This window comes from Aethalodelphis obliquidens, unplaced genomic scaffold (assembly GCF_003676395.1).
Source record: "Aethalodelphis obliquidens isolate GAN/ISIS:26980383/991018 unplaced genomic scaffold, ASM367639v1 scaffold30, whole genome shotgun sequence".
Lineage (NCBI taxonomy): Eukaryota > Metazoa > Chordata > Mammalia > Artiodactyla > Delphinidae > Aethalodelphis > Aethalodelphis obliquidens.
The window spans coordinates 12874626-12892551 of record NW_020837974.1 but is presented as its reverse complement, the minus strand read 5'-3'; positions in this window follow the sequence as shown (position 1 = coordinate 12892551).

Genomic DNA, 17926 nt, shown 5'->3' with positions numbered 1-17926 from the left:
GCCAAGACCACACCTGTGCCCATCACATCCTCACTCTCTCAACACTGATAGGCTGACCCCTTGGGAATCACCTGACCTCCAAGGGGATTGGAGCATGGCCTCCAAGGTGCTGACATCTGACTCTGCTGCACAAGCCAACGCCATCCCCGGCTCTTCGTCCTCCGCATCCCCCACTTTCCTTCCTGCAGCATTTCTTCTATTCTGTCTGGGGGCTCATCACCCTCACTGAAAAGCCCCTGTCGGGAGGCTAAGGCATCCGTCACCTCCTCTCAGCCTCGAGCTCCAGCCTGCCCTTGACACACGCTTGGCTGGTGCTGCTTTGGGCCAAAAAACAAACACTCTGAGAGTCTTAATTTGAATTACAACCCCTTACACACCTCTTACTCATTCTTTTTGATCACAATTGTCTTCAAATATTTGTCTGGGAGAAGAGGAATGTTCTGTGTAACTCTGGAGGGCGATGTTAGGTCCTGTGCATGGAGACTGTAGGAGACAGTCGTTTCCTCTGTGAAAAGGCGGCGATGTTAGCAATTACAGGGACCAGTGGGATGCTGTCCTGCCAAGGACGGACATTCCTGTTCTTAGAAGCTGAAAAGCAGAGGTAGAACGGCCATCTCTCCACTCCCCGACCCCCTCTTATCTTCATCCATGTGCTTTACGCTGTGAGCAGTACCACCCACGCCTTTGCTCAAGTAGGGGTCTGTGGTTCAGCCTTGAATTCCATCTCTCCTTCTACCCCAAACCCACTGGGTGCTTGATCTCCAGGTCCCTTCCCCTCATCTCTGAATCTTCTCCCCAGCCTGACTCCTGCCACCCACCATGTCCCCCCTGGAGAGACGCTTCTTCCTCCTCACGGGCCGCCCAGCCTATCCTATTCCTTCTCCACACTGTACCCAGATTGCTCTTTCCAAAACCCAAACCCACATCAGTCCCTTTTTACGTGGATTCTTCGGCTCGTATCTCCCAGCTCCACACCCCCCTTCAACACCCTGCTCTGTGATGCTTGGGCTGAGGTTCTGTGAACCACGTGGCCAGCTGGTCCCCGTCAGGTTCTGCATGAGGAGAAGGGCCTTGCTCCTTCCCATGGGTCAGCCCCACCCAAGCTGTGGCATTGTGATTTTGTGATACTGTGACTTATAGTAAGAAATATATATTTGGTCTCAGTCCCTGTTTCTGGTACAGAGCTCCTCAAACCCTCGGAATTTCCTGTGATGGTGAGAGTTGGGAGAATAAAGCGTCTTTTGTCATGTTCATGAGGTGGCTTTTGGAGGCACCTGAGGACGCCAGCAGGTTGCCTGGAGAACCGACCATGTGATTCGAGGGTTGGAACTTACAGTCCCTCCCACCTGACCTCCAGGGAGAGGAGAGGGGCTGGAGGCTTCATCCATCACTAATGGCCAATGATTTAATCAGTCATGCCTATGTAATGGAGCCGCCATAGAAACCCAAAAAGACAGAGTTCAGAGACAGGGTTGCTGAATGCGTGGAGATGCCGGGAGAATGATACCCAGAGAAAGCATGGAGTCGCCCCATCCTTTCCCCATCCCTTGCCCTATGCGTCTCTTCCATCTGGCTGTTCCCGAGTTATATCCTTTCATAATAAACCAGTAATCCAGTAAGTAAAATGCTTCCCTCTGAGTTCTGTGAGCCACCCGAGCAAACTAAATGGACCCAGGGAGGGGGTTGTCGCAAATCCAGAGTTTGGTGGCTTCAGACCAGCATCTGAAGGGGGTGGGGGGTGTGAGGGCATCTTGTGGGACTGAGCCCTTAACCTGTGGGATCGGATGGCATTTCCAGGTACAGTGTCAGAATTGAGTTGGGTTGTAGGACACCCAGCTGGTATTGGAGAATTGCTTGGTGGTGGGGAAAGCCCCCAGTTACACAAGCAGTGCCCTGTGCCCTGGGCAACAGGTGGGTGAAGACTGGTTTCTCTTGATACTCCCAGGACCAGCCTGACACACCCCTTCGGAGACCCCAGCACCAGCTCCACAGCACCCCCTCCTCTGCATCTCTAGGTTCTCATTCTCATGAATCCCCTCCTCCCTTTGTCCCCAAGTCCTACAGGTGGTAGCCATTTTCTTCAATTATCTTTGGGTTCCCTTGAGTCCTTTCTGCTCTTTGAGCCCTCCATCACCTGTGCAATTAAGTCCCTGTATTAAATCCCTGCCTTTGAAATACCTAGTGGGATTCTCACGCCTTCCTGACCAGACCCTGACTGGTGCAGCTCCAGAGAACCTTTGGGACAAAGCTCCGACCTCTTAGCATGGCACTCTGGGCCCACGATGACCTGGCCCGAGCCCATGCCTCTGTCTCATTTGGGATGCAGTCCGGGCCACCTGCAAAACTCTGGCCTCACTGTCTTGCTGCAGTCAGCTGCAGGCATTGCTCCCTCTGGCTGGTTGCTTTGTGCGTGCTCTGTCTGGAATGCTACTCTGTCCCACGGTGACTGGCTCTGAGCCCCACCTTGTTATTGCAGCTCAGTTTCAGTATCTCCTCTTCTAGGAAGCTTTACTGATGCTAAATCTTATTTATTTCACAATCAAATAAGATGCCTCTTCTTTGCACCCCTGGCATCCTGTGTTCCTTTTATTATAACACTTAATGCACTGCTTTGAAATTGTTTCTGTATCTCCTACGGGAGAGCAGAGGCTCTGTCTTCTCTCCCTCCCCCTTTGTCTCTCTCTGAGTTTCTTCCTCACAATATGTGCTTGAGAAATATTTCCATAAGGAAGGAGGGACGAAAGAAGGGAGAGAAGGAGAGGGAGAATTCTTGTGTCCTGAGGTGACTTTCTGTGCACGCAGTACCTGTTTCTGATCACAAAGTGTGTTGTGGAATATATTCTCTTTCGGCATCAAGGTACGATTAGAATGTAAAGACTTTTTGGTTCTAATGTGGAACTGAATAGCTTCTCGTGTCTGCTTGTTCATTTTCTGGCTGAGATGGACCAGACAGGCTGCCTCTGTTGGCTCCAACACTCAGCTCCTGACCAAGGCTCAGCTCTGGGAAGTGGCGACAGTAAAAATAGCTACTACAGAGCAGAAGACAAACCCACACGTGAGCCGGTGCTGGAAGCAGAGGCAGGGTGAGTCCGGGAAAGAGGTCGCTGGGTCTGGCAACGTGGTACAGCAGGAGCATCCCTGCTCAGAGCCGGTGCTGCTGTCCTGATGAAAGAGGAGAAACTGCCCTCCAGGCCCAAGGAGGCAACCTGGACTGAAACAAAAGGAGGGAGTTTTGGAGAGGCGCCACAAAGGACGCATCCTGGCTCCTTTCCTGGGGTAATAGCTACTTCCCCTTCCTGTGCTATCCCAAGGAGACAGTTAACGTTTCCAGCCACGGGCTCTGGCCGTTATCATTTCCACTTTGCCCTCCTGTCCACTTGCCTTCTAACTTCCGTTGCAATGAAAAATCACTTGCATTATTTTTCATCTGTTCACAGTAACACTTAGAGAAGGACTTCTTCCTTCTGCAGTGTCGTGTGGGGGTGTGTGCATGTGTGTGAAATGCCTCTCAAACAACTGCAGTCGGCCTGACTAGCCAAAGGGCTTACTATCTGGAGAGCAGCTAGGAGGCAGCAAGAGAAGGTTGAGGAAAAATCATACAAGTATTTACCCGAACGATTTTCTGGCCTGAGCAGGCACCTGATTTTCTGGACAGAGGCCCAGGGATGTGCGGGGCTCTGCCCGAAGCCACCCGGTGGGTGTACTATCCTCGGGGCCAACCCAGGACAGGGACCCAGAACTTCAGACTCCAGATCCAGGGCCCTTTGCTTTACAAGCTGATGCCTCCCTTTGATTCACAAAACCAGAATTTATCGTTATTCTTGCAGCTCCATGTGGCCGGTTCAATAGCCCTTTATCTGGTAAATTATTGATACAGAAATGTGTTCCTGGGAGGCCACAGGGAAACCACATACGCCAGGAACATCACTTAATTTATTGCTGTCCGGATTCCCAGCGGCTGGTGGTTCCGCCGGGGCAATATTTTAATGCCACATTTCCAGTTCTAGTTTGACATTCTGCTTTGGCCCAAGGAGCAGCTTTTGTGGAGCGCAGCGTGGGGCATTGCAAGTCCCGCCAGAGAGCAAGGTCACCACGCTGGGCCTGCCAGTCCCTCCCCCGCCCTCCCCTCCTGTCCCCGCTGACCTGATCAATACGCTCAGCATTGGTTTCAGAGTCAGAATCCCTAGTGCAGAGTGAACATGACCGGGTGCCTGGCACAGTGCCGGGTGCTCTGCAGAGGGAACTTCATCTCACCTTTACGACAAGCCAGCAGGGTAAGCGCTCCCCTGGTCACGGGCAGGAGACTCAGATGGAGAAGTCCTCACAGCCCCAGATCCACACTTGCACTTGTCTGATTTGGACGTCCCTGCCTTCTCCAGTCGGCCTCCTTTCAAGGTGGTGGGGCCTCATGGTTGAGAGCTGGGGCTGTTCCTTGAACTGGTCAGCTAATACCTGTGCCTCAGTTTCCTCATCTGTAAAATGTAGATCTTGTGAGGACTACATGGATTAACAGAGAGGATGCTTGGAGCAGTTCACAGTAAGCGTTCGATTACGATGCTACTGCCAGTGGAGCACGGGGCCAGGTATGGATGTCTTGGTGGGGATGTCACCTAGAGCTGCTTCAGACTCCATTACAAGTGTGCCTGGGGCCTAAAAAGGAAACCATGAGCCCTTAGTATCCAGAGCCTGGAATCGGGTGTGCCGTTCTGGTATGCATTACCCGTGTCATTTAACCCCTTTGAGCCTCTGTTTCTGCATCTGTCAGATGGGGACAATGCTCCCGGTCCTGTTTGCCTTACAAGATTGACTGAAAGCTGAACAGCATCATGTTCTTATTATGTGATAATGAGGATGATGAAGAGGGACAAAGGAACCCACAGGGCGCGGGGTGCAACCTCCACTGCCTTTGGGTGCCCCGGTCCTAAGTGTGGTGTCTGCAGCCGCTCAGCACGCCTGGCAACCTGAGTCACGGCTGCGCAGGGCATCTGAGAAGGTACAGAGTCTTGCCCAACCTTTCCATTGACCCGAATCAGCCCATTCTCCACTTCCCCTACGCTGAGCTGATGATACCTAAGTGTGGGAAGTGATACTGGTTTGCCCTTGGCCAAGAAGGCTCTCATCTCCTCCCATCTCGACCTCCGGGATCTCCTGCTCGTCCTCCAAGGCCCACCTCCAATGCTGCTTCCTCAAAGAACCCTGAGCCTTCCTCAGGCACCACTTCTTCCCTGTGCTCCGTCATGCCAGGCCCACACCTCAGGGATTGGCCAAGAGCCAGGTCCAGGAAAGGCCACCATGCCAGCAATCCATCATGGGCCCAGGAAGTGGGTCATCCCTCCCAGGCAGAGGTCAGCAGTGCTGGGCTTGCATCTTCAGCCTCCCACACACAAGACCAACTCCTGAGACTGCAGGTGGGACATGGAAGTGGGGCTTTACCAGCATTTCCGTGGCAACCATCGACCAAGTCTCTCTTTGTTGCTTTGACACAGGTAGAACTTGTCCTCTCAAACTTTCCCCCAACTAAGGCCCAATCCTGGCTATAGACTGATGCTCAGTTCTCCTCAGGTGACAGCAGATGGCACCCTCTCCTGTATCATACACGGGGGACCAGGAGCACTGCAGGAGGCCCACAAAAGAGATGTTTAAGTACAAGAAGCAGCCAATGCCACTGCTGAGGAGAAATGATGCACCTAATGTCTAATGCCTAGAAAGGGGGCCAAGGTAAAATGGGTCATATTGTAGCCCAGTGGTATTCAACCCTATCTGCACATGACAATCACCTGGAAGAGCTTAAATATGGCAACAAAAACAACCAATCAAAACAAACCTCTGGGGTGGGACCCAGACACACTGTTTTTTTGTTTGTTTTATTGAAGTATAGTTGATTTACAATGTTGTGTTAATTTCTGCTGTACAGCACAGTGATACAGTTATACATATATATATATTCTTTTTTTAAATATTCTTTTCCATTATGGTTTATCATAGGATATTGAATATAGCTCTCTGTGCTATACAGTAGGACCTTGTTGTTTATCCTTTTTATATATAAAAGCTTACATCTGCTAACCCCAACCTCCCACTCCATCCCTCCCCCAACTCCCTCCCCCTTGGCACCCACAAGTCTGTTCTCTATGTCTGAGAGTCTGTTTCTGTTTCGTAGATAGGTTTTTTTCTGTCATATTTTAGATTCCACATATAAGAGATATCATATGGTATTTGTCTTTCTCTGTCTGACTTACTTCACTTAGTGTGGTAATCTTTAGGTCCATCCATGTTGCTGCAAATGGCATTATTTCATCCTTTTTTATGACTAATATTCCATTGTATATATGTACCACATCTTCTTTATCCATTCATCTGTTGATGGACATTTAGGTTGTTTCCATGTCTTGGGTATTGTGAGTAATGCTGCTGTGAACATAGGGGTGCATGTATCTTTTTGATTACAGTTTTGTCTGGATATATGCCCAGGAGTGGGATTGCTGGATCATATGGTAGTTCTATTTTTAGTTTTCTGAGGAGCTACCATACTGTTTTCCACAGCAGACACGTTGTTTTTTAAAGTTCCCGGATGATCTCGATGCACAGTGAGGTGGACTGTGCATCATTCCCTCATTCTTGAGTTCTAGAATCACTCTCTCATCTCTCCAAACTGGAGGCAGGAGTACAAGGACTTGTCCTATGGCTGCAGAACATAGGAGGGTCAGCATGCATCCCAGGCAGTGTCTACAGCCGGTCAGAGTGGGTCAGGATGGCTACTTCCACAAGGGTGCATATTGCAAAACCAGGCAATTCAGTGGGAAGTTTGAAACACAGGAGATTGAAAGGGTGCCAGAGCAGAGGTGGGAGATCAAGATCCCAGACCCGTCGTTACTTTCCGCTATTGGTAAGGCAGGGATAACTAATACACATCCTGCCTGTCTCTCGGGGGTTTTATGGCTCCCAAATGAGGATGCAGATAGAAATATACATTGCAACGTATAAGGCTTTGTACAGTGATGAATTATTATGTTGGATTAAAGTCACTGCTCTGCTGGTTTTGTGAGCATAAAATACATTCGCCATAAAAACAAACAGTTGTAAGAGAAATTCCTCTTGTTAGACCAATTTGTACCCAGAAACCGGGTCTATAGGCATCATTGGACCCAGCCTACAGACACACTTAAATTGCTCCATTCCAACCCCTTGCAAAGTGAACCACACCAACGCGGCTACTTCATCGAACCCCAAGCAGCCAGTTAGACGAAGGGGAATTTTGTCTTAACCAAAGCCAAGTGGAACTGAAAAGGCAGACGTAACGCATTGGTGGGGGGGTCAACTTCTCTACCAATTGCTTGATCAGTGAATCTCTGCCCCATCTACCTTATTTGCCTCTGTCAAGAGCCAGCTGTGTAGACAAGGCGGGGGTGCAGGTGCCGAGTGAGAGCAGGGCAGGCTGGCAGTCCTGAGCCTCTTAGAACATCAGCATCGGGGAAGCAGAGAGCAAAGGGGCCCCTCCGGCCTGTTCCCTGGGCGGCACCCAAGGGGATAATAAACTTTCTAGATGAGCTCGGGCCTCCAAGAGGAGAAGCAGCCTCTAACCCGTTCCCTGGGCAGAACCCAAGCAAGTGGCCCAAACTTGGGACTGCCAGGCCCATTCTGTGTGGGGGCAGAAGCCGAATCGACCAGAGGTGTGTGACTGGGCAGACTGGCCACGGTGGGGCCACAGCAGGTCCCACATTCCGGGTTGCAGCACAGAAGTGTCATGAACACACATATCGAGAGGGGCCTGAAGCAGACGGTCCGAGGGCCCAGAAACTGGGGCACAGTAGAATGTCCCCCATGGACCCAAGGACGGCTGAAGAGTGGGAGTGAGGGCTGGTGGACCCGAGGGGGATGGATGGATGACCAAGAACCAGAGGGACACAAGGATGTCCCAGCCCACGCAGATGACGCCACCAAGAGCCACAGGCCTCCTGCCTGACGCCCCCCTCCCGGCTGACACCCCTGGCCTCTGAGAGCCCTGGCATCTGGACACAACCTCAAGGAAACGGGAAACTCAGACTTGATGGAGGTGATGTCTTCTGCCATTGGGTGGCATGGGAACTTGACATAGAAATTACATTCAGTTATGAGAAAATAAAACGCAATTTCTTACAGGAGGGATTCGTGGCTGGGATTCATACCCACTTTGTGGGCACACTTGGGAAAATGCATTCACCTCCCCCTGTTCCCACCCCGCACCCAGGGGAAACCTGCAGCTCTCTGGCTGGAACATTGATTTGCTTTGCCAGTTGCATCGTTTGTCAAGATGTCAAGAGCTCCAGGCCCTGGAAGCAGCTGCAATGCAGTGGAAGGAGGTGGTCGGGGGCGGGGGGGGGGGGGGGCTGTGAGTCTTCTCAGACCTTCCTCAGGGGCCAGGGTGGGGAGGCTTTCAAACTGGCCGCCTGCCGCCAGGGGTCTGAACTTGACATTCTTCCCCAGCAAAGGGGCTCCGAGCCTCCCACCTGTCGATCCTCCAGGCATGGCCGCGGCGGCAGCTCCAGGCTGCAGCCAGACTGCATCGCTTCACAATATGAAACAATTTGGGCTGAATCTGGGCAGAACTTGACAAGGGTGCAGTTTCTCTTGGATGATTTCCTGCTTCCTGTCTGCAGCGCTTCCCTATCTTGGGCTCTCCAGCTGCCCCCTGCTGCCCACAGGCTGCCCTCAGACGCCTCACCTCTGTCCCCTGTGACAGCCAAGTTGACACCCGCAGTCCTGACCTCCCCCACATGCATATACAGACATGTATACACAAGCGCCTACTTATTGCCTCCCCCGTCTGGAGCAGAGGTGAGCAGTACTTCTTCACCCCGACTTCCCCACTCTTCACCTGGCAACTCAGGCCAGAAACCTAGGAGTCAGTCTTGCTACTTCTCCTACCATCACCAGACCGCTCCCCATTTCCAACCCAATCCTGTCAACTCTTCCTCCGAAACATTCATTCATTCATCCCAATTCATCCACTTCCTGCTCACTCCTCAGTCACCTCCCAACTTCAGGTCATCAGCATCTCTTCCCTGGACTATTGCAGGAAGTTCCTACCTGGTCTCACTTCTGATCCTGCACCTACAATCCCTTCTCACAGAGCAGCTGGTGAAATTGTTTAAAATGTCCACCACCATCTTGCTGGAAACCCTCTAGTTGTTTTCTGTGGTGTTAGAATAAAATCCACACTCTCAGCATGGCCTGCAGGCCTCCAGGATCTGGCCTCTGTCCTCACAGACCACCCTCTGGCCATTCTGCTCTCCATTCCCTCTGCTCCAGACACCCTGACCCTCTGTCTCTTCCTCAGAAGCACCAAGCCTGCTCCCTCCTCTGGGCCTGGTAGCTGGTGGCTCCTGTACGTAGAAGATTCTCCCACAGGTCTATTGGCAGCTTCTTCTCATTGGTCAGGTCTTGGGGCAGGTAGTACCTTCTCAAGGCTTCCTCGACCATTCTGTCTAGAGCAAGCCCCTTCCCTTTTCTTCTCTCTCAGTGGTCCCTAGAACAGGACACACATGCTGGGGTGCCAAAGATGATACAAAGAGGTACAAGAAGAAAGGGATAGACTTCCATTTCTATTACTTTTTACTCCATTTTTATATTTAAACATTTTTTATGTCTTTAACGTTGTATCTATTTTATTTATTTTTGGCTGCGTTGGGTCTTCGTTGCTGTGTGCGGGCTTTCTCTAGTTGTAGTGAGCGGGGGCTACCCTTCATTGCGGTGCGTGGGCTTCTCATTGCAATGGCTTCTCTTGTTGCAGAGCACGGGCTCTAGGCACGCAGGCTTCAGTAGTTGTGGAACCGCGGGCTCAGTAGTTGTGGCACATGGGGTTAGTTGCTCCACGGCATTTGGGATCTTCCCGGACCAGGGCTTGAACCTGTGTCCCCTGCATTGGTAGGCGGATTCTTAACCACTGCGCCACCAGGGAAGCCCTACTCTATTTTTATAACATTTTTATTTTGTGTATATTTTATAATGCATTAGTACAGTGGCACATGAGTGTTATTTATAAACCACTACATATGTGTCTAAATGTGTGTTTATGGCAAGTGTCCAAAAAATTTTGATAGATACGTACAATCAAAAGAGTTGGGGTGGGGGTCTTCCCTGGTGGCGCAGTGATTGAGAGTCCGCCTGCCGATGCAGGGGACGCGGGTTCGTGCCCCGGTCTGGGAAGATCCCACATGCCGCGGAGCGGCTGGGTCTGTGAGCCATGGCCGCTGAGCCTGCCCGTCCGGAGCCTGTGCTCCGCAACGGGAGAGGCCACAGCAGTGAGAGGTCCGCGTACCACAAAAAAGAAAAAAAAAAAAAGAGTTGGGGGACTTCCCTGGCAGTCCAGTGGTTAAGACTCCACGTTTCCACTACAGGGGGCACAGGTTCAATCCCTGGTCAGTGAACTAAGATCGCACATGTGGCGTGGTGCGGCCAAAAAGATAAAGCAAAAACTTAAAAAAAAAAAAAAAAGAGTTGGGAACTGCTATTCTACTCTACCTCCCTATTTTATTGTCTTCTTGTCACTTAACACTAAACAAATGTTTCTTTTGTTCGTTGTTTCTCTCTCTCTTTCCCCTAGAAGGGAAACTCCATCCCAGATCCATCTCTTGTTCACGCTGTGTTATCTGTGTGACCAGCTCTTATGATAAGTTGAGCACGTAGTGTGATTTCAATAATATTTGCTGACTGATTGAATGAATGGATAAACAGCACCTTCCCCAGGACTTAGTAGAAGGACATCAGCTAATTGTATATCTTTCCACTCTCAGGATAGTGGCAAATAACGTCGTAACGGGAAGCCTGCAGGACAAGACTCCTCACAGAAAAACTGGTAAGTTTCCAGATCCTTCTCTGCATCCACCTACGGAATCGAAATGCTTTCAAGTAACCAGGATTCCAGGGTCAGGAGACTAGGCCCAGGGAGTTATTTATAACAGCGTGAACTAGTTTAATGTACTGTGACTCCCCGTGGGCGTTTGCCTCAAAAAAACACCATTTAGATCAGGAGCCAGGGAGTCTAGACCCAGCTCAGCTACAAACTGTTCTTGAGGTCTTGTGTGAGCTCCCGACCACCTCCATGTTCTCAGTCATACCCTGAAAGGAGTTGGTTCACAGTGGGGTTGTTGTTTTTTTTAACCTTATTCTTTGGAAATAATTTCAAAATTTGTAGCCATATTGCAAGAAGAGCACAAAGAACATGTCTTTATACTTTTACTGAGATTTGCCTGTTATGAATATTTCCCCATTTGCTTTATCATGTACTCTCTTTTCATATATACGTGTGTGTGTGTGTATATATATATATACACACACACACACACGCACACATTTTTCTCTGAATCATTTCAGAATAAGTTCCATACATTATACTAAATGCGTCTGTATGTATTTCCTGAGAATAAAGGTATTCTCTTACAGTCACAGTGCACTTATCAACTTCAGTGAATTTAACACTGAAAACAATACTTTACCATCCAGCGCTAGATGTCTGAAACATATTCAGCAGCAGTATTCCTTCTTCAAGTGCAGTCTTACCTGGAACCCAATGCACATCACAGACGGAACCAGAAGGCTCACTTGGAAGAGGTGGCGCAGGGGCTGTGTGTTCATCTCCTGCTGCCTCTGTAACAAATTACAGACTTGGTGACTTACAACAACACAGATTTATTATTTTATAGTTCTGGTGGTGAGGAGTCCACACTCAAGTCTCCTAGGGTTAAAGTCGAGGTGTCACAGGGCTGACCCCTTTGGAGACCCGAGGGAGAACCCCTCTCCTTGCCTCTTCTACTTCCAGTGACCGCCTGCATCCCTTGGCTCGTGACCTCTTCCTTGAAGCAGTCGAAGCTCTTGCTTCCTATCCTCCTTGGACCTCCCTGCCTCCCCTTACAAGGACCCCTGGGATTCCATCCAGGTCCCTCCCCGCCCCAGATAATCCAGGAGCATCTCTCTATCTCAAGGTCCTTAACTTAGCCGCATATGCAAGTCCCCTTTTCCAGGAAGGTAACGTTTACAGGTTCCGGGGATTAAGAGGTGGCTGTTTTCTGGAGGGCCATCATTCCGCCTACCACAGGCTGTGCAGGAGCAGGCTGTCGACTGCACAAAGGCACCAGAAATCCAGCCTGCTAAATCATTTGTGCTTTTTTGGTTCGTTTGGTTGGTTTGGAAATCATTTGGTTCATTTGCCAAGTCCTGTGCCCTTTGCTTTGCAAAAAGACCCTGTCTGGTGCCAGGCATGTTCCCAGAGGGATGCGCCTGCCCAAAGAGGGCTGCTTTTAATAATTTGTACAAAGACTCCATGTAAGTCAGCTGGTGGCCAACCCCATCACTCCTGGTTTTTCCCTAGGTCCCCAAAGACGCCTTTTGAACAATGCTTAAAGCTCTAGGATCTGTTAAAAGCCTCAGAACCCCACTGTTAAGACGACTTCTGGCTCGGATGTGCCATGCTTTGATACCACATCAGAATGGGCCCTGGGACACCTGGAGGAGGCAAATGTGGAAGCAGACAGAACAGTCAGGAGCCTCTGCAGTTGTCTAGATGAGATGTTGGCGGCTTGGCCCACAGCGCCGGTGGCAGAGGATGAGAAGTGGGCAGATTCAGGGTTTATTCCCAAGGTAGTGGTGCTGGGACCGGCGGATGGACGGCATGGGGAGTGAACAAAAGAAGGGATCTGAGGAACAGTCCTAGGGCTTCTCAGCCTGAGCAAAGGGGGACCTTTCCAGGGCTGGGGAGACTAGGGGAGGGAGGGAATGAGACAGGGTCTGGGTGGGGGAAACAAGGAATCAAGAGTTCTTCTGGACGTGTTACATTTGAGATGGTGGATATGTAGTGCCAGGCTGTCGTAGAGGCTGGGTGAGTGTAGCTGTAACTACAGACGCTTTCCCCTTTGGCTGCTGCCCTCCAGGACCAGCCAAGGGCAATCCTGCTTCAGAGACAAGGCTCTGCACCCCCATTTCAATCCTGGGACAGGGGTCACCAGCCCCAGCTTTGGCATCAATATGCAGAATGGGATCTCCTCCATGGAAGATCCTTGACTTGGAGCAAGGCTGATGGATCCAGAAACTGACACCCCTTCCAGAACCACGGCCTGACTGCCCTCCTCAGCACCACAGCCATCTCACCTGGGCCATCTCTCAGGCGTACACGGAATCTGACAATTGTTATTGTTCTGAACTTCCTCTGGGCTTGACCGTTGCAAGGAAGTGGAGATGGAAAGATGAACTTAACAGTCTCATGGGAGAGCCAGACTCTTCAATAAGTGATTTCACATACAGTATACAGGAAAACATGCTAAGTGGATGTATAAGCAGGATGCAGTGGGAGCATACAAGGAGGACGATTCATTCTGCCTGGAAAGTTCAACCAGGAAGTGTTATTTGAGCTGACCTTGAAGGATGGTGACGTGGATAAGGGTCTGATCAATGGAACAGCAGAAGAGAGAAACAAGGTTGTGAAAACATGTAACCCAGGGGTGAACAAGTGAATGGAGCCCAGGATGAGTGGCAGATTGCATCCTCCAAAGATGGCTGCACCAATGTATATCCTATCCTGTACTTGCTCTTCTCACAGCACAACATTGACTCTCCTCTATGAAGAGAGAAGAATCTTTGTTCCCTCTTTTAAACCTGGGTGGACTTTGGAACTGCCTTGACCAGTAGATTTTGGCAGAAGTAGTACTCTGCAGCTTCCAGAGCTAAATCATAAAAGGCATTGAAGCTTCTCTAGGGTCTCTTGGATCATTCGTTCTAGGGGAAGCCCATGGCCATGCCACGAAGACGCTCAGGCAGCCCTGTGGGTAGAAACCGAGCCCCCTGGGCAACAGCCAGCACCAACCCACCAGCCTTGTGAGTAAGACACCTTGCAAAGAGATCATCCAGGCTCGGTCAAGCTTTCAGAAGATTCCAACATCATCTGACTGCAGCTGACCTCTGACTGCAGCATGAGAGACCCCAAGCTGTCTTGCATCTGTCTCCGAGATGAGAGATCCCAGGCTGTGTCTGAATTCGTGACTCACATAATCCATGAACATGATCAGTGCCATTGTTTTAAGCCACTAAGTGTTGGAGCAGGTGGCTTTGCAGAAGCACCTGGAAGAATTAGCGAGAACAGTGTGCGTCCTGCTAAGGAGTTTGTTTTAGTCTTTACAAACCTGAGCGCTGCTACTGTTTTCTGGCTGGAGAGTTATGTGATTCAGCCTATATATCTTAGAAAGACCATTTTGACAGCTTGAAAGATGGAATGGAAAGATGAGAGGGGAGAATGGAAAAGAGCAACCAGTGAGGGCAGTGAAGCTGTTGTAAGAATCTAGGGAAGAGATGAAACTTCACGCTAAGCACAGGGAAGGAAAATGCCCGAGACATTGGGGGTTGGGAGGTCAGTAGAGTGGTGAATGACTGGGAATGTGGAAAGAAAGGGAACGTTGGAAGAAGGATGGTGTTGATAGTGATCCCGAGGGGCTAGCTTGGTAGACCAGAAGGATGGTAATTCATTGATGGGATAAGGTTGGGGGGGTGTTCATTTAACAAATGGTATGGCTTCATGTAAGGCAAGGCTCACACTTTGGCCTCTTCCTAGAGCTGTTGGCCTTGTTTCCTCTTGGCTATTCACCCCTTGTCCGCTGGAGTGTGGCCACCCCACCGAAGTCCTGTGCGTCTCCAGGGCCACTCAGTTAGATGTCCTAGCTTTGCCACTCAGCCTCACGGAGCCAGAGTAGGCAGCCCACTTCGGCTGCTTAATTTTTCTCTGTCGTCTTTCTTTCCCAAATGCTTCTAACCCTTCAACAAGTCCCCTCAGCTCTACCTCCAGAATATAACGGCTCCTCTTCTCGGCAGATACGTTTTCGCAGGCCACCATCATATTTTACCCAGAAAACTGGTCTCTTTTTCTTGTTTTGTTTTGTATTGTTTTGCTTAATAGAGATCAGATCATGTCACCCCTGTGCTTAAAATTCTCCCCTTGGCTTCCCATTGTGCTTGAAATAAAACCCAGGGCCTCTGACGCTGTGTATCTGGCCCCGTCTCTCTGACTCTTCTTTGACAGTCTCCTAGTTGACCACTCCGTCTGGCCCCACTCACCCTCTTCCTGGTCTCCAGACGTGCCAAGCTCCCTTCTGCCCCAGAACTTCTGCACTTTCTCTCTTCTTCGTCCTGAGCCTCCTTCCCAAAGTTGGGATTTGGAAAAGGACCCAATAAAAGCTCTCCTCTTCCCAATTTGAACGTGAACAAACAGAGAAATAAGATAAAGAAATAACAAAAGAAGATCAAAATGTCCCTTTTATGACTAATAAAGGCCAGGTTGGAGGATATAGCTTCAGGTGAAAACACGATGACCTGCAGACCCCAGGACCAGCACAATCTCTCCACTCAGACCCAACCTCTCCGCACAGACAGGTCTTGCCAAGGTGAGATTGGGAGCATGGAGGAAGAGGGGAGAAGCCCTGCACCCCACAGCAGCTTGCTCCCCAGATGGAGAAGGAGAAGATAATAAGGGGTGGGGAGCTGAGGAAGGGCTAGGGATGTCCGGTTGATTCTTCCCAGCTCTACTAATCCCATCAGCCCCTCTACTGGCCCTGGGTGTGGTGAGGAAAGGCAGAGAAAAAGCAGGAGTGGGATGCCACACCAGGAGTGGAGAAAGTGTCTCCCCCAGGAATCACTGTCTCCGAAAGCTCATCTCATCCTCGTTTCTCAGGTCTCAGAGAGGCCTTTGCTTTTCACTCCATAAAGAGATTCTCCCCTGGGCTTCCCTGGTGGCGCAGTGGTTGAGAGTCCTCCTGCCGATGCAGGGGACACGGGTTCGTGCCCCGGTCTGGGAAGATCCCACATGCCGCGGAGCGGCTGGGCCCGTGAGCCATGGCCGCTGAGCCTGCGCGTCCGGAGCCTGTGCTCCGCAACGGGAGAGGCCACAACAGTGAGAGGCCCGCGTACCGCAAAAAACAAAAAAACAAAAAAAAAGAGACGCTCCCCACCCTCACGCCCAACACGCACTCAGCCTCTGCTCCCGTCTTTTCTCACTTTAGTTATTCCTTTGCATCCCATGGATGACCAGTCATCACCACAAGAACATAAGCCCTGTGGGGTCTGTGGCCTGTTGTCTCGCTCACCCCCGCAACCCCAGTGCTTAGGATAGGACCTGGCACATAGTAGGTGCTCAACAGTGATTTTTTAATGAATTGAAGAGACAAGAGCGGGAATCCCTGAGCCTAAATCCCTTTAGTCGTGGTGGCCTGGAGTCGGGGGCTGGGGCGAGGGTGGGGGCCTCCTGGGCCTCTCAGTACCCAAAGGATGTCCTCCCAGAGCCGGTGGGAGCAGCGGTCCCGTGAGAGCGCGCCTGGCGATTGCAGACTTTACTACCAGTCTGGAAGCATTAAGCCCCTTCTTAGGAAGCGTGGATACTATTTTAAGAGACAATTTGCAACTGGCTACCATGACGACAATGTCTCACCTATTTCCTTTGCTTGGAGACTCGGAGCACTAAAAACGCTGTGCAGTGTAATTGGTTTCTCCAGCTTGGGGTCTGAGCTTTCTAGGGTGTATTATGTTCCAAATGAAAAGGAGCAGCAAGATAAACCGTTGCCCCCCGCTTCCTCTCTCAGAGAAAGCCAGCTCTTCCTGGCTTCTGCCAACCCGCTGGAGGTGGCAGTGATGCAGAAGCCACGGCCCTGGAACACTCTGAAAAAGGCCTCTTCTTTAGGTCTGAGATAGGAAGCGGGGACAGGGTGGGAAGCCAAATGCCTGCAGGGCAGCTGGCCTATCAGGGTCAGTGATGCGGTCTGAGAGTGTCTGATGGGTCCCCTGCCCCAACCCAAGTGAGGCTCTCCAGGGTCTCCCCAGGCTCACCCTGCAGAAGGCAGGCGTCGCCGTGGACACGACCCCGTTCTCCACATGCGTGCTGAACATCTGCTCCGTAGAGGAGTGAAGACAGACGTCGCGGGACAGCACGTGCACCCCACACCAGGGGTGCAGAGTCTGAAAGGAGCAGAGGAAAGAAGGAAGCTCTGGGGCTTTTAGGAACGAGGATGTCAGTGTCTCCCTTTTCATAACAAGGACAGGACAGGGAAAGTCCACCCGCAGTCCCCCGCCAACATCCAAAGTCCCCAGACACCAGTCCCTCCAGCCTCTCAAATACTGGCTCTCATTTTCAATCTGTGGAGAAGGGGAAAGGCTAAAGAATTCCTTTTCATTTCACTCCATTAATAACTAAGCGCACGGTCTGAAATATTTATGGCCCTGAGCACAGAGCCCGCCCTGGGCAGGGCAAGGCGGATCGTGGTGATTTGTAAGGCTGCTGTCTCGGCCCTCTTAGAAGGGGCAACGAAATGGCTTTGGTGGCCAGGAGGGGCCGGCGATGACCAGGGCAGCCTCCCGGCGTGTGCCGCCTTCCCTGGGGAGCCTGGGGACAGAGGGCTCCCTCCACCTCCCAAAACATGTGCGTCTTCTGAGAGGTGTGGCCAGTGTCTGCAGCTGACAGAGGTCTCTGCCCTTCTGCTTTGTAACACAGAGGCGGGACCAGGGAGACCTCCCACCTTATGTAGAAATGAACTCAGAATGGCTCACAGATCTAAATATAAAATGGAAAACTTTTAGACACAAGAGAGAATTTGCATGATCTGGGGTTGGAGAATGAGTTCTTAGACATGATAACCAAAAGTCTGATCCACATAAGAAACAAAGTGATAAATTGGAAACACATCAAAATTTACAATTTTTGCTCTGCAAAAGACACAGTTAAGGGGCTTCCCTGGTGGCGCAGTGGTTGAGAGTCCGCCTGCCGATGCAGGGGACGCGGGTTCGTGCCCCGGTCCGGGAAGATCCCACATGCCGTGGAGCGGCTGGGCCCGTGAGCCATGGCCGCTGAGCCTGCGCGTCCGGAGCCCGTGCCCCCCAAAGGGAAAGGGCCAAAAAAGGGGAGGCCCCCGGACCCGGAAAA